The sequence below is a fragment of the Ranitomeya variabilis genome, chromosome 2 (assembly GCF_051348905.1).
Source record: "Ranitomeya variabilis isolate aRanVar5 chromosome 2, aRanVar5.hap1, whole genome shotgun sequence".
NCBI lineage: Eukaryota > Metazoa > Chordata > Amphibia > Anura > Dendrobatidae > Ranitomeya > Ranitomeya variabilis.
Genome location: NC_135233.1, coordinates 925,794,680 through 925,809,298, shown reverse-complemented (window position 1 = coordinate 925,809,298; position 14,619 = coordinate 925,794,680).

The following is a 14,619-nucleotide window of genomic DNA, read 5'->3' as shown; positions in this document are numbered from 1 at the left end:
TTCGCTTTTAATATTTTTATGTATTTACTGTCTTGTTGTGTGTTTTTCTTTTTAGTTTTTATTAGTCGTCCATGGCTACGCACTGGTGATGACGCCGCAGCAAAACCCGGTGAACGTTTCGGAACCTGAAGAGAAGGAGTGTCCTTTACATATTGTCTATATGTTGTCTACATATATGTTTTTTATACGTGGTCTACGTTTTTTCATGAGTTTGCACTTTATGTGGTCTTTATATGCTAACATTATTCTTCAGTGAATGTTTGTATGAGTTGTTAGTATGCCTATATTATTTGGTCTAGTTCAGGGATTGGGGGTCATTAGTTATTCACTAAGTTTCACTTGACATCCCTGCGTCTTTCAAGAATGTGCAGGATCATATATCAATTTTAACCTTATTGGTTTATATCTTAGCACCGTGAGAGGACCCTTTGACATTGAATATGTACTTTGGGACTGTAAGCGACTACTAACACATAGTACAATTTATTCCCCAGTGTGTTGTGGGGTCTGTTTTATTACATATACATGGAATCACATATATGTTTTACACGCATGATAAATGCTTTGTTCACATATTTATATGTATGTTATTGTTTCTTTTTGTAATTTGTCTTTTTATTATAGCGCTCCTTTTCTCTCTTTCTCTCTTTCTGTTATTGTTTTTATGTAACTGTACACACTTTAAACATATGAGGTGCGTTACTATTTTCTGCATCTTTTTAGCGTCCCGCTTTTTCACTCTATTGGGGACGTTTCTAATCTATCTAGCGTTCCGGTTTACGTACATTTCGGGACGATGCGAAGTTGGAGTGGTGTTTTTTTTATTTGGCTATCTTAGGAGGATATCTATTTGTGCAGGTAACTATTACTGTGCAGAATTATTAGGCAACTTAATAAAAAACAAATATAATCTCATCTCACTTGTTTATTTTCACCAGGTAAACTAATATAACTGCACAAAATTTAGAAATAAACATTTCTGATATGCAAAAACAAACCCCCAAAAATTAGTGACCGACATAGCCACTTTATGATGACATTCACCAGCCTTCCATCCATAGATTCTGTCAGTTGCTTGATCTGTTTACGACCAGCATTGCATGCAGCAGCCACCACAGCCTCCCAGACACTGTTCCGAGAGGTGGACTGTTTTCCCTCCCTGTAGATCTCACATTTTATGAGGGACCACAGGTTCTCTATGGGGTACAGATCAGGTGAACAAGGAGGCCATATCATTATGTTTTCTTCTTTGAGACCTTTACTGGCCAGCCACGCTGTGGAGTAGTTGGAGGCATGTGATGGAGCATTGTCCTGCATGAAAATCATGTTTTTCTTGACCGATACCGACTTCCTCCTGTACCACTGCTTGAAGAAGTTGTCTTCCAGAAGCTGGCAGTAGGTCTGGGAGTTGAGCTTCACTCCATCCTCAACCCAAAAAGGTCCCATAAGTTCATCTTTGATACCAAGCCCATACCAATACCACACCTCCACCTTGCTGGCGTCTGAGTCGGAGTGGAGCTCTCTGCCCTTTACTGATCCAGCCTCTGGCCCATCCATCTGGTCCATCAAGAGTCACTCTCATTTCATCAGTCCATAAAACCTTTAAAAAGTCTGTCTTAAGATATTTCTTGGCCCAGTCTTGACGTTTTATCTTATCTTTCTTGTTCAAAGGTGATCATTTTTCAGCCTTCCTTACCTTGGCCATGTCCCTGAGTATCGCACACCTTGTTGCTTTTTGAATTTCCAGTAACATTGCAGCTCTGAAATATGGCAAGACTGGTGGCAAATGGCATCTTGGCAGCTTCATGCTTGATTTTCCTCAATTCATGGGCAGTTATTTTGCGCTTTTTTTGCCCAACACGCTTATTGCGACCCTGTTGGCTATTTGCCATGAAACACTTGATTGTTCGGTGATCACGCTTCAAATGTTTGGCAATTTCAACACTGCTGTATCCCTCTGCAAGACATCTCACAATTTTGGACTTTTCAGAGGCCGTCAAATCTCTCTTCTGACAAAAGGGGAGGAAGTTGCCTAATAATTACGCACACCTTATATAGGGTGTTGATGTCATTAGACAGCACCCCTCCTCATTACAGAGATCCACATCACATGATTTACTTAATTGGTAGTTGGCTCTCAAGCCTGAACAACTTGGAATAGGACAACATGTAAAAAAAGTATCATGTGATCCAAAAAACAACTTGCCTAATAATTCTGCATGCAGTGTATTATTTTTCTATTTTGTTAATTTATGAAAATAAATTACACTTCTACTGATAAAAGCATCTCAATGGCTCATTGTCCCATTCTTGATTTCCTCCTCATGTCTTCAGATGTTTCTTCTAACATTTCTATTTGATATTATAATTATATTCCTATGCTATTAGTTAAGATGTCTAATATAAAGTCTTTATTCTCAAATATTGGGGGTGTAATTTCATCACGTGTTTTTTTTTTCTTTTTTACTGAAATAATGCAAACTAATGTACAGTCAGCACTGCAACATTTTCGCTTCCATTATTCCCTCAGAAGAAGCCTCATTCCATAATCTAGAAATATATAGAATGCTGACAATGTTATTTTAAGACTGCTCAGCTTTAGCCTAGGATAATGTGCGCCTATGGGCCCAATTCTTTTTCTTGATCTTGTGGCGCCCCTAGGGGTATTTGCCACAAAAATAGTTATTGACACCAAATACAAATATTAAAATAGCAAGACTGCACTACCATCTCCGGCCAGAAGGGGGAGCTCCAGAGACTCCCTTGATCTATTCTGGTCTGAGAAAAGGATTGGCAGTAGGGTTGAGGAGCTGAAAGTGAGAGGTCGTATAACTGAACTCCTAACAGCCCTATGACGGATTATAGGCCTGTAATACCCATAGTAGGAAAAGAGGAATAGAGAAAAAGGACATTGTGAGAACCGGGTAGCAATAACCTCTACCCAGAATAGGCGCAGAGACGGATACCGGATCCGTGGCTATATTCATTAGATATAATACAGCAACCGGAAGGAAGTGAGGTGATATCAGCTTCACCAGGGTAAGATGCAGCAACAGACACAGAGTTCAGCGGTACTCCCAGAGGGGGTAAGCCGACAAAAAAAGGGCTCGGGTTGTCCGTCGAACCAGAGCACAGAAGAGACAGATTGGGTCGGCAGCCAGTTCACAAACAGCAGCAGGGCCATACAGAAACTGCGCATAATTAGAGGTGGAAATCCTGACAGGATCAAAGTAATTCAGAGTTCTTAAACAGACTACGGTGACAGTATTGGTTGCAAATCCCTTTTTGTTGAAGTAAACTGGTTAAACGTTTCAGCGCCTCAGTCTTTCATTTGGACAATAGCCATCGATCCAGGATCGGGGTCATCACAGCTGAGAGGACCTGCTGCTGATCAAGTAAGTGTCTGTTCCTTCATGATATCCCTTACATTGTGCATCGCCTGAGGCCACAACACCGGGTCAAGCCACTAGTGACATTCCCCTCAAGAGACGGACCTCATTGATTTGGTGCTGGGTACCTCGGTCTCCCAGGCTTCACAACTTGTTGTAACGCCCGTGAGACCGAGGTACCCAGCACCAGATAAATGAGGTCCGTCTCTAGAGGGGAATGTCACTAGTGGCTTGACCCGGTGTTGTGGCCTCAGGCGATGCACAATGTAAGGGATATCATGAAGGAACAGACACTTACTTGATCAGCAGCAGGTCCTCTCAGCTGTGATGACCCCGATCCTGGATCGATGGCTATTGTCCAAATGAAAGACGTTTAACAAGTTTACTTCAACAAAAAGGGATTTGCAACCAATACTGTCACCGGAGTCTGTTTAAGAGCTCTGAATTACTTTGACCCTGTCAGGATTTCCACCTCTTATTATGCGCAGTTTCTGTATGGCCCTGCTGCTGTTTGTGAACTGGCTGCCGACCCAATCTGTCTCTTCTGTGCTCTGGTTCTACGGACAACCCGAGTCCTTTTTTTTGTCGGCTTACCCCCTCTGGGAGTACCGCTGAACTCTGTGTCTGTTGCTGCGTCTTACCCTGGTGAAGCTGATATCACCTCACTTCCTTCCGGTTGCTGTATTATATATAATGAATATAGCCACGGATCCGGTATCCGTCTCTGCGCCTATTCTGGGTAGAGGTTATTGCTACCCGGTTCTCACAATGTCCTTTTTCTCTATTCCTCTTTTCCTACTATGGGTATCACGGCCTATAATCCGTCATAGGGCTGTTAGGAGTTCAGTTATACGACCTCTCACTTTCAACTCCTCAACCCAACTGCCAGTCCTTTTCTCAGACCAGAATAGATCAAGGGGAGTCTCTGGAGCTCCCCCTTCTGGCCGGAGATGGTAGTGCAGTCTTGCTATTTTAATATTTGTATTTGGTGTCAATAACTATTTTTGTGGCAAATACCCCTAGGGGCGCCAAATTCCCCCTTAGTTAAGAACAGTACTCCGGGACTGTGGGATGATAACATTTTGAAATAACAATTGATATGTACAGAGTCTTAAAAATGAAAAGTTACAAAAACCACTCAAAGAAACAAAAAAAAAATGGAATTCTGTAAAATGTCACTTCAAATAGCGTCCATTAATACAGTTCTATCCTTGAAGGTACTAGGAAGTAAAGTTCACAAATCAGTCTTTCCGGAGCTTTGATTTAGTGTTTCCGGGCTGATAAAAAGTTCAAGAATATGCAAAAAGTTCATACAGGTAAGTCTCTGTAGGTACTGGGCTTAAACGTTACAGAACGATAACAATGACTATAGTCTTATAGTTGGTAATCCACATACCTGGCCGGTAATTGACCCTGGGTACTACGCTGGGATCTACGTAATAGCGGTGTCTCTTTATGTGGTGTACTACTGTCTACTGCAGATATAGTATCTGCCCTCTCTGCTAAAGATAATTCCACCACTATGGGGTTGGCAAGTCCACCGTGAATGGGATCACTCTGATCAGGAATCTGTTCTTCCTGACCTGGAACCTCTTGTAGTGCGGGGTCAGCCTCTTCCTGTCTTGGGACTTCTAATATTGAGTTCGGTGCTGGATAAAAGGCCACCATGGGAACCACTACTGCACCATGGTATGTTAGTAGGGTTTTGGGAAAGTCTCCTATACAGGTGTGATACATTTCCTCCTCTTTTTCCTTTACTGGTTGAACCTGTATAGGTTGAATAACTTCTGATTCTGGCTGGACAACTTCTGGCTCTTTCAACGTTTCCGGACATAATTTAAGATTGTCTCTTGACACTAGTACAGATGTTAAACCTCCGTTTTTGCTAATGAGACACATTTTAGGATTATCCATTCTTGTTGGTAAAACTGTGTAGGGTACGGCTTCCCATTGATTATCCAGTTTATTGGTTCGACGATTCCTCTTGAGTACTTGGTCACCCGGTCTTAATGGAGTTGCTAGAGCATTCTGGTTGAAAGTTCGCTCTTGTCTTTCTCTGGTTTGCTAGAGGCTTCTTTCCACACTCTCTTGCACTTGGCGATACTGCTTTTGCCGAACGACATCCCAATTGGAGTCTTGAACTTCTGCGTCTGGTTTCAGAATTCCCATTTCTAGATCAATTGGCAATTGGCCGGGTCTTGCACGCATAAGATAAGCTGGGGTGCAGTCGGTAGAGCTCACCGGGACATGATTATACAGATCCACCAAGTCAGGCAATTTCTCTGGCCATTGATTCATTTCCATTTCAGGTAAAGTCTTTAGTAGGTCTATCACAATATGATTCATCTTCTCACATAAGCCGTTTGTTTGCGGATGATAGGCTGTCGTCCGGATCTTTTTGCAACCATACATATTACAGAATTCTCTGAAGATCTCTGATTCAAAGGCTGTACCCTGGTCAGTGAGAACCTGTTCCGGATATCCATGGGGTCTACAAAAGTATGTTTGGAATGCTTTGGCTGCTGTTTTTGCAGTCAGATCTTTTACAGGTACTACTACCAAGAAGCGCGAATAATGATCCACGATGGTCAAGGCATAGACGTAACCGGACCGGCTCGGTGTCAACTTCACGTGGTCCATGGCTACCAGTTCAAGTGGGTGTTTGGTGATTATGGACTGCAGTGGTGCTCTTTGGCTCTTTTGATCGTTCCTTCTGAGGTTGCACGGGCCACAGTTTCTACACCACTGTTCGATTGATTTTCTCATCCCGACCCAATAAAATCTTTCTCTCAGAAGTACTTCTAGCTTTTTCCAACCAAAGTGACCAGCACCATTGTGGTAAGCCTCGAGGACCATCTTCACATCTTGTTTAGGCACGATAATCTGCCAAACCAATTCATGTGTTTTCGGATTGTGTATCTTCTACAGAGTTTCCCTTGATACAGGAACATTTTGCCTCTCTCTTTCCAGAGTTGATGCGTCTCTTCTGGGGCATCCTCATCGGGATATGCACTTTGCTCAGTCAATAGTTCCTTCACTAGCTTCACAGCCGGATTGCTATCTTGGGTGTCAGCCCATCTATGGTGTGTTAATGGATTAAAATTCACTTCTTGTTGTTTCTGATAGGTATTTGACTGACGATGTTTTACCTTGGGCTGATGAAAGGCTGGTAGTTCAATTTCTTCAAGCTCCCCCGTTTCTTCTTCTACATCTCTCAAGTGAGGCATCCGGGATAGGGCATCGGCATTTCCATTCTTGCGACCTGCTCGATACTTGATCACGAAGTTGTAATTAGATAACCGGGCTATCCATTGCTGTTGTAACGCACCTAATTTAGCCGTTTCTAGGTGGGTCAATGGATTGTTGTCAGTATAGACAATAAATTCTGCACCGGTCAAATAGTGTTTGAAACGTTCAGTCACAGCCCAAACTTCTGGCAGTAGCTCCAATTTGAAGGAGCTATAATTTTCAGAATTTCTTTCAGTAGGCCGGAGTTTTCTACTTGCAAAAGCGATGACTTTCTCCCGACCTTCTTGCTTTTGTGACAGCACCGCTCCCAATCCCACATTACTGGCATCGGTGTAGAGGATGAAAGGTTGATGGTAATCCGGGTACGCCGGAACTTCTTCTCCGGTTAGTGCCTTCTTTAGTTGTTCAAAGGAGTCTTCTCTTTCGTCGTTCCACTGAAAAGGAGGGTTTCGGTTTGAAGGTTTCTTCATCTGCCCTATCAAAGCATCTTGCAAGGGCACTGCCAATTTGGTAAATCCTTTTATAAATCTACGATAGTAACCCACTAATCCCAAGAATTGCCTCACTTCTTTTGCGTTGGTAGGTCTTGGCCAATCCCTTATGGCAGATTATTTTCTCGGGATCCGGTGCTACTCCCTCCGAACTCACGATGTGCCCTAAGTATTGTACCTTTGGCTTGAGAAGGTGACATTTGGATGGTTTGATTTTCATACCATACTTGGATAAGGCTTCGAACACCTCTGCCAGGTCTGTTAAGTGCTGTTCGTAAGTCTTTGAGTAGACGATCACATCATCTAGGTACAGGAGGACGGTCTCGAAGTTCTTGTGTCCGAGGCAACATTCCATCAGTCGCTGGAAAGTACCAGATGCGTTGCAGAGTCCGAACGGCATGCGATTAAATTCGCTTAGACCCATTGGTGTGGTGAATGCCGTTTTTTCTTTATCTCTCTCAGCCACAGGGACTTGCCAATACCCACTTGTTAAGTCTAAGGTGGAAAAATAATTAGCAGATTTCAAAGCAGTCAAGGACTCTTCTATCCTAGGCAAGGGATAGGCGTCTTTATGGGTGATGTTATTAATCCGCCGGTAGCCTACGCACATTCTCATGGTTCCGTCCTTTTTTTTTGACAATCACCAGAGGGGACGCCCAAGGGCTACAACTATCTCTTATTACCTCGGCCTGTTTCATCTCTCTCAGCATGTCCTTCGCGCATTGATAGTGAGCGGGTGGTATGGGTCTATATCTTTCTTTTATCGGGGGATGGTCACCGGTGGGGATTGTATGTTCCACCCCTTCTATCCGTCCGAAGTCCAATGGGTGTTTACTGAAGACCTGTTCATATTCCGTCACTAATCTATACACCCCTTGTCTTTGATGGGTAGGTGTTGAATCTACACCTACGTCTAGCTGTTGGCACCAATCCTCCAATTTTCCATCTGAGCCGTTATTTTCCACCTGACAGGTCGATTCTAAGGGCTCAACGGTTGTGATGGCATTGTTGTCAACAGTATATAACTTTGCCACTGTAGTGTACCTTGGCAAAGTGACCTCTTCCTCTCCACAGTTCAAAAGTCGTACCGGCACCCGTCCACGGTGTACCTCGACCACCCCTCGTGCCGTGAGTATAGTGGGCCTGCTATCAGTGTACGCTGGTTCTATTAAGGCTTGATAGTCTCGTCCTTTAGTACCAATGGCCGCTCTGCACCATACCAGCATTTCTGTTTTTGGTGGGATTACAATAGACGTTGGATCACTCACCCTCACACTGCCGATTTCTCCACCTGCAACTTCTATCTGTTGCCTTAACATTAATACTTTTATTTCCCTCCGGAGAACTCTCTGCTGGCAGGATCGGGCAGTTTCAGCAATTTGTTGTAAGACAGAAATAACTTCGGAAAAGCAGTTCTCTAACACATTCATTCCTATCAATACAGTTGGTTCACAGTTCTGTCGGTCAACATCAACGACAATTATACCCTGTTTCTTCAGTTCTGCTTTACCAATCTTTATGGTCATCTCCCTGAATCCTAGTTTTGGTACCAACTTACCATTACTGGCCCATATATCTAGTTCAACATCAGAGGGTCCTTTATCAATATCTACCTCAGCCCAGTACCTCTTATAAAGGATATATGGTATAGATGAAATCTGGGAACCTGTATCCAGCAAAGCGTTGAGGGGAATTCCGTCCAGCACGATAGGGATGATGGGTAGTCCTCCGATGTACCTGTCATGCCAGGGTGTTGGGCCTTGAAAATTCATTCCTGTGAAGTGGCCCGCATTCCCAGGGGATTCCCGTTTAAATCACAATTTCGTGCAAAGTGGCCTGGCTGCTGGCAACGGCGGCAAATGGGCTGTCCATCCGGTTGGTAGCGGTCACGGGGTCGTCCTCTCCATGTCGGGTATCTCCGGGACCTCATCCATGGAACATCCTCTCTACGGTTTGCCAACTCCATCTTGGGTTCTCTCATCTTCTGCATGGTTTTAGCCATTGAAGCAACAACATCAGTTAAAGAGTCAAGCTTTTGCTGAAGAGCCTCATTAGTAATGGGCCCCAGGGACTTAGCACTGGCACCGGACGTAGCTGATGTCACTGGCATTCCCCGTTGCTGAAGTGCATCTGCCATGGGTTGTATGAGATCTTGATCCCGAGGTGCCTCTGCCAGCTGGAGATGTATAGCGCTCTCCTTTAATTGGGCAAATGTCAATTTAGGATTCTTAAAAACAAGCATGCTCACATGCCCCCGGTGAGAAGGGGTGTAGAGTCCTTCAATAAATTGATCTCTTAGCAGTTTATCGGCTCCTGTGTTAAAAATGGGTTCAGCCAGTATAAGTGATTTAAGGGCTTCCTGCAGGTTTAAGGCAAAATCTCTCACGCCCTCATTAGCTTTTTGTTTGCAATTAAAGAATCGTACTTTAGCTTTGCTGCTGGCAGTGGTTTCAAATGTAGCTTTTAATCCAGCAAATATGCGTTCAACAGTACCTTTTAGATCAGTTGCCCATGCCGTGACTTCTCGCTTAGCATGGCCACTTAACTGCATCATCAGGAGACTAACACGCTGAGCTTCACCCACGGGGAACATATCAAAATGAGCCAGCATCTTTTCCCTGAAACCATCAAGGTTATTAGGTTCACCTTCATACATTGGAAGCCACGGGCCACCCGGGGTATATGGCATCAACACCGGCATGATGGGCACCACTCCTTGCACTGCTGCGCTGCCAGGCTCTCTATCGACACTCTGTTTTTCAGCTGCATTAGCGTCGCCGGGTGCTGCGGCGTCTCCGTGCTGCAACATACTCTACGCCCTTAGTTAATCCAGACCCCTAGATTCGTTCCTCTGTGCAGCAGGATGACAATGACACGCCCCCTGCTGCCTCTAACTGCCGCACGCTCTGTGATGGTGGATTTTGAAGTTTTTCAGTTAGACTGGGGCTTGGGTAATGACGTAGCTCGATTAACAGTTTTGTGCCTAACGGTTATGAGATGATTACATCAGGGGATGGCGGACATTTTTACCCCATTATAACCAATGGAGAAAAGTCACTTTCAATAGTTTTCAATGGGGAACGGGATTTTCTTTAACAAAGTCAATCTCCAAGATTTTTCATCCAAATTTTCACAGTTTCAGACTCCAATTACGGCACACAATACCCGGTGTACGGGCTGGCCCAATCCTGTTCGTGACGCCAGTTGTGACACCCGGGAGACCGAGGTACCCAGCACCAGATCAATGAGGTCCGTCTCTTGAGGGGAATGTCACTAGTGGCTTGACCTGGTGTTGTGGCCTCAGGCGATGCACAATGTAAGGGATATCATGAAGGAACAGACACTTACTTGATCAGCAGCAGGTCCTCTCAGCTGTGATGACCCCGATCCTGGATCGATGGCTATTGTCCAAATGAAAGACGTTTAACCAGTTTACTTCAACAAAAAGGGATTTGCAACCAATACTGTCACCGGAGTCTGTTTAAGAGCTCTGAAATACTATGACCCTGTCAGGATTTCCACCTCTTATTATGCGCAGTTTCTGTATGGCCCTGCTGCTGTATGTGAACTGGCTGCCGGCCCAATCTGTCTCTTCTATGCTCTGGTTCGACAGACAACCCGAGTCCTTTCTGTCGGCTTACCCCCTCTGGGAGTACTGCTGAACTCTGTGTCTGTTGCTGCGTTTTACCCTGGTGAAGCTGATATCACCTCACGTCCTTCCGGTTGCTGTATTATATATAATGAATATAGCCACGGATCCGGTATCCGTCTCTGCGCCTATTATGGGTAGTGATTATTGCTACCCGGTTCTCACAATGTCCTTTTTCTCTACTCCTCTTTTCCTACTATGGGTATTACGAGCCTATAATCCGTCATAGGGCTGTTAGGAGTTCAGTTATACGACCTCTCACTTTCAGCTCCTCAGCCCAACTGCCAGTCCTTTTCTCAGACCAGAATAGATCAAGGGGAGTTAGTGCAGTCTTGCTATTTTAATATTTGCATTTGGTGTCAATAACTATTTTTGTGGCAAATACCCCTAGGGGCGCCACAATCTCTTTTTGTCTATAAACAAAAATAGTATATATAGAGACTACTGACGGGGACGCATCCAGATACCGCTGTACCTGCCTACTTCTGTGACATTGCTTATCGTGAGTGACTTTCCCCCATGGCCAGGCCCTGATTTGCACATTCCAAAATGGGGAAACCAGGCCACACGCAGAGTGTGACTATCTGATCTACCTGCTCCCAGACACTCACAGGCAGTGTTGGCCATGAACAAGAAGGACTGCTCCCCTCCCGGGTTTTCTTCTTCTGAACGCAAGGACTGTGACTGTACATCAACAATAGAAACCACAAACAAAGAAAGCACCACAAACTGACCGTACAGTCCAATGTAATATGATTTAATTTTATTGCTGTATAATTCAAGTAAGAGGAGGTACAAAATGGAAAGTAAATACAGGTAAAAAATAAAGGTACAGACCACAATGCAAAGGTACAAATTGTACAAGAAAAATTGGATGCACACCCAGGAGTAAAGCAAGATGAAAATGAAGCTGGGTGAAACACAATGGTGCAGGGCCGGACTGGAACTAAAATTCAGCCCTGGCATTTGAAGTTACACAGGCCCACTTGTCACATTGCGTCTGTATAATATCTTTGTACACTTGTAGGCAGGGCCAGTTTTAGGCAAAGTGGGGCCCTAGGCAAAGTTTAAAATGGGGCCCCAAATGCTAACATATTGCACATCACACAAAAGCATTTCGGTTGTATTTTCATGCTCTGATCTCAGGCCGCTAAATGAGTTTGATCGACAATACTGAAGTTGTTCAATGCTTGTTTCCCGGGCTCTTTCCACCAGCTGAGGAATAATGATGGGACAGAACGCTCACTAATAGATCACTAACAGATCACCATACATTATCATGTTATCAGCCACACATCTACAGTTTACACCGGCGATGTGCTGCTGAGAACAATGATTTTTGTTCCAGCAAAAACAATCTGAATATGCAGCATTTTACTTGTTTAGTAAAATACACCCCATAGTCCTCCATATATTATAATGTGCACCACAGTCCTCCATATAGTATAATACACTCCCTATAGTCCTCCATATATTAAAATACACTGCTCAGTCCTCCTTATAGCATAATACACTCCTCAGTGCTCCATATAGTATAATGCACTGTCATAGTCATCCATGTAGTACAATTCACTTCCCATAGTATAATGCACCCCACAGTTCTTCATATAGTATAACATATTCCCCATAGTCCTCAATACCATATAATGCAGCCCACATATAGTTTGATGCAGCCACCCCAGAGTATAATGCAGCCACCCCATAGAATATAATGCAGCCCCCCTCATAGTTTAATGCAGCCCCCTCATAGAGTATGATGCAATCAGCCCTCAAAGAATATAAATATAATACAGCCCCCATAGAATATAATGTAGCCCCAAATAGAATATAATACAGCCCACCTCCCCACAGAATATAATGCAGCCCCATCAAAGAGTATGATGCAATCATCCCTCATAAATTCTAATACAGCCCCCAATAGAATATAATACAGCCCACCTCCCATAATATATAATGTAGCCCCATAGAATATAATGCAGCCCCCCAAAGTATATAACACAGCCTCCCCCATAGAATATAATATACCCCCATAGTATATAACACAGCCTCCCCCATAGAATATAATATACCCCCGTAGTATATAGCAAAGACCGCATAGTATATAGCACAACCTGCATAGTATATAGCAAAGCCCGAATAGTATATAGCACAACCCGCATAGTATATAGCAAAGCCCACATAGTATATAGCACAACCCGCATAGTATATAGCCCAACCCGCATAGCATATAGCACAACCTGCATAGCAGTTAGCACAGCCCACACAGTAGTATATAGCACTGCCCACACAGTAATATATAGCATAGCCCACATAGTAGTATACAGCACAGCCCACATAGTAGTATACAGCACAGCCCACATAGTAGTATACAGCACAGCCCGCATCTCTCCTGCCCCCCTGAGAATGGCCCCGCAGTACAGTAAAAAAAAAAAACCATGCTCCTCACCTCTCTTCGTGCCCGCGTTGCTCCCTGCTCCTGTCTCGGTGGCTGCCGCTGCACCGCCTGGGACACAGTGAGTGCGCGCGCACCCGCAGTGTCAGAGGCAGAGCGGGAAATGATGGGAGAGGGAGTGTCAGCAGACACCTCCATCATTGCATTCAACTGTACCGGCATCATAGAAGCCGGTATAGTTGGCGGCGGCGCTGGTGGGGGGGTGGGTGAGTCGGTGCGCAGCGACCCACTACTGGCAAAGGCCCTTCTGGCTTTTGCCAGAACTGCCCGATGGCCAGTCCGACCCTGCATCGGTGTATGAGGTAATAAAGATCTAAAAGAATCGTATATACATAAAAATCACTAAAAAAATAAAACAGATTATACCAAAATAGAAAATACAGGTGAGTATCACAAGTGTTGGTATGAAAAAAAACATGGGTATAAGTGTGAATCAACAAAAATCAGCAAAAACACACAAATGTGTGAAACACACGTTGTGCTGAGGTGAAAAGGTCAAACATTGTAATAAAATAAGCAAATAGTGAAACACTCAAGAAATAATAACAATGTGGGGTAAGTATAATAGTGAAAGGAGGGACATATGTTCACAGTAAAAGTGTAATAACTGATCAAAGTGGGAAGTCACTCACAGTGAAACTGTAGATCCCTGGCTCCTGGATGGCGTCCTCCCCAATGCGCGTTTTGGCACTTTGCCTTCATCAGAGGATCACCAACGGTGCCTGAACCCCAGACTCCTTCCTCAATGGGATGACAACAGATTCTTCAAGCGTCCAGGCTGGGATGCCACCGCGATTATCTCAGAGACTGCTCCTTCGCATCGCCAGACTGATAAGTTTGATTCCTTTGAACTCTACCCTCCCTCCATTTACACTTGTTACCCCTAAGTTTCCAATCCCTTGTTTTACCACACTGTCTATCTCACACCTCCTCCCTGCGCCGAGTATACTTGTTATATTAAATCCCCACGTTAACCCTTGCTCTGCCTTTTACCGTTTACTGCATTCCTGTGCCTGCTTTCATGTACACAACATGAAATAATCTTTACATTTAGTAAAATATATATATATATATATATATATATATATATATATATATATATATACTGTATATATATAAGCTAGGCCAGAGAGAGACTTTAGAAAAGTCTTTTGAAAGCCTAAATACAATAGGCAGAAAAGGGAGCCATTCATAGCAACGAATGCAAGACATTTTTTTGCAGTCATCAATCTACTGAAGTCAGATATACATTTCTGCTACGATTTCCATTTTTTTTGTTGCTCTCAACTTGGAGTCTAATAAATGCCTTTAATCTGAATGTCCCTTTGCCTTTTTGTGACCTTCAGCTCCTTATTCCCAATGCTTCAGAAGTTTAAAGCGCTCCATGTT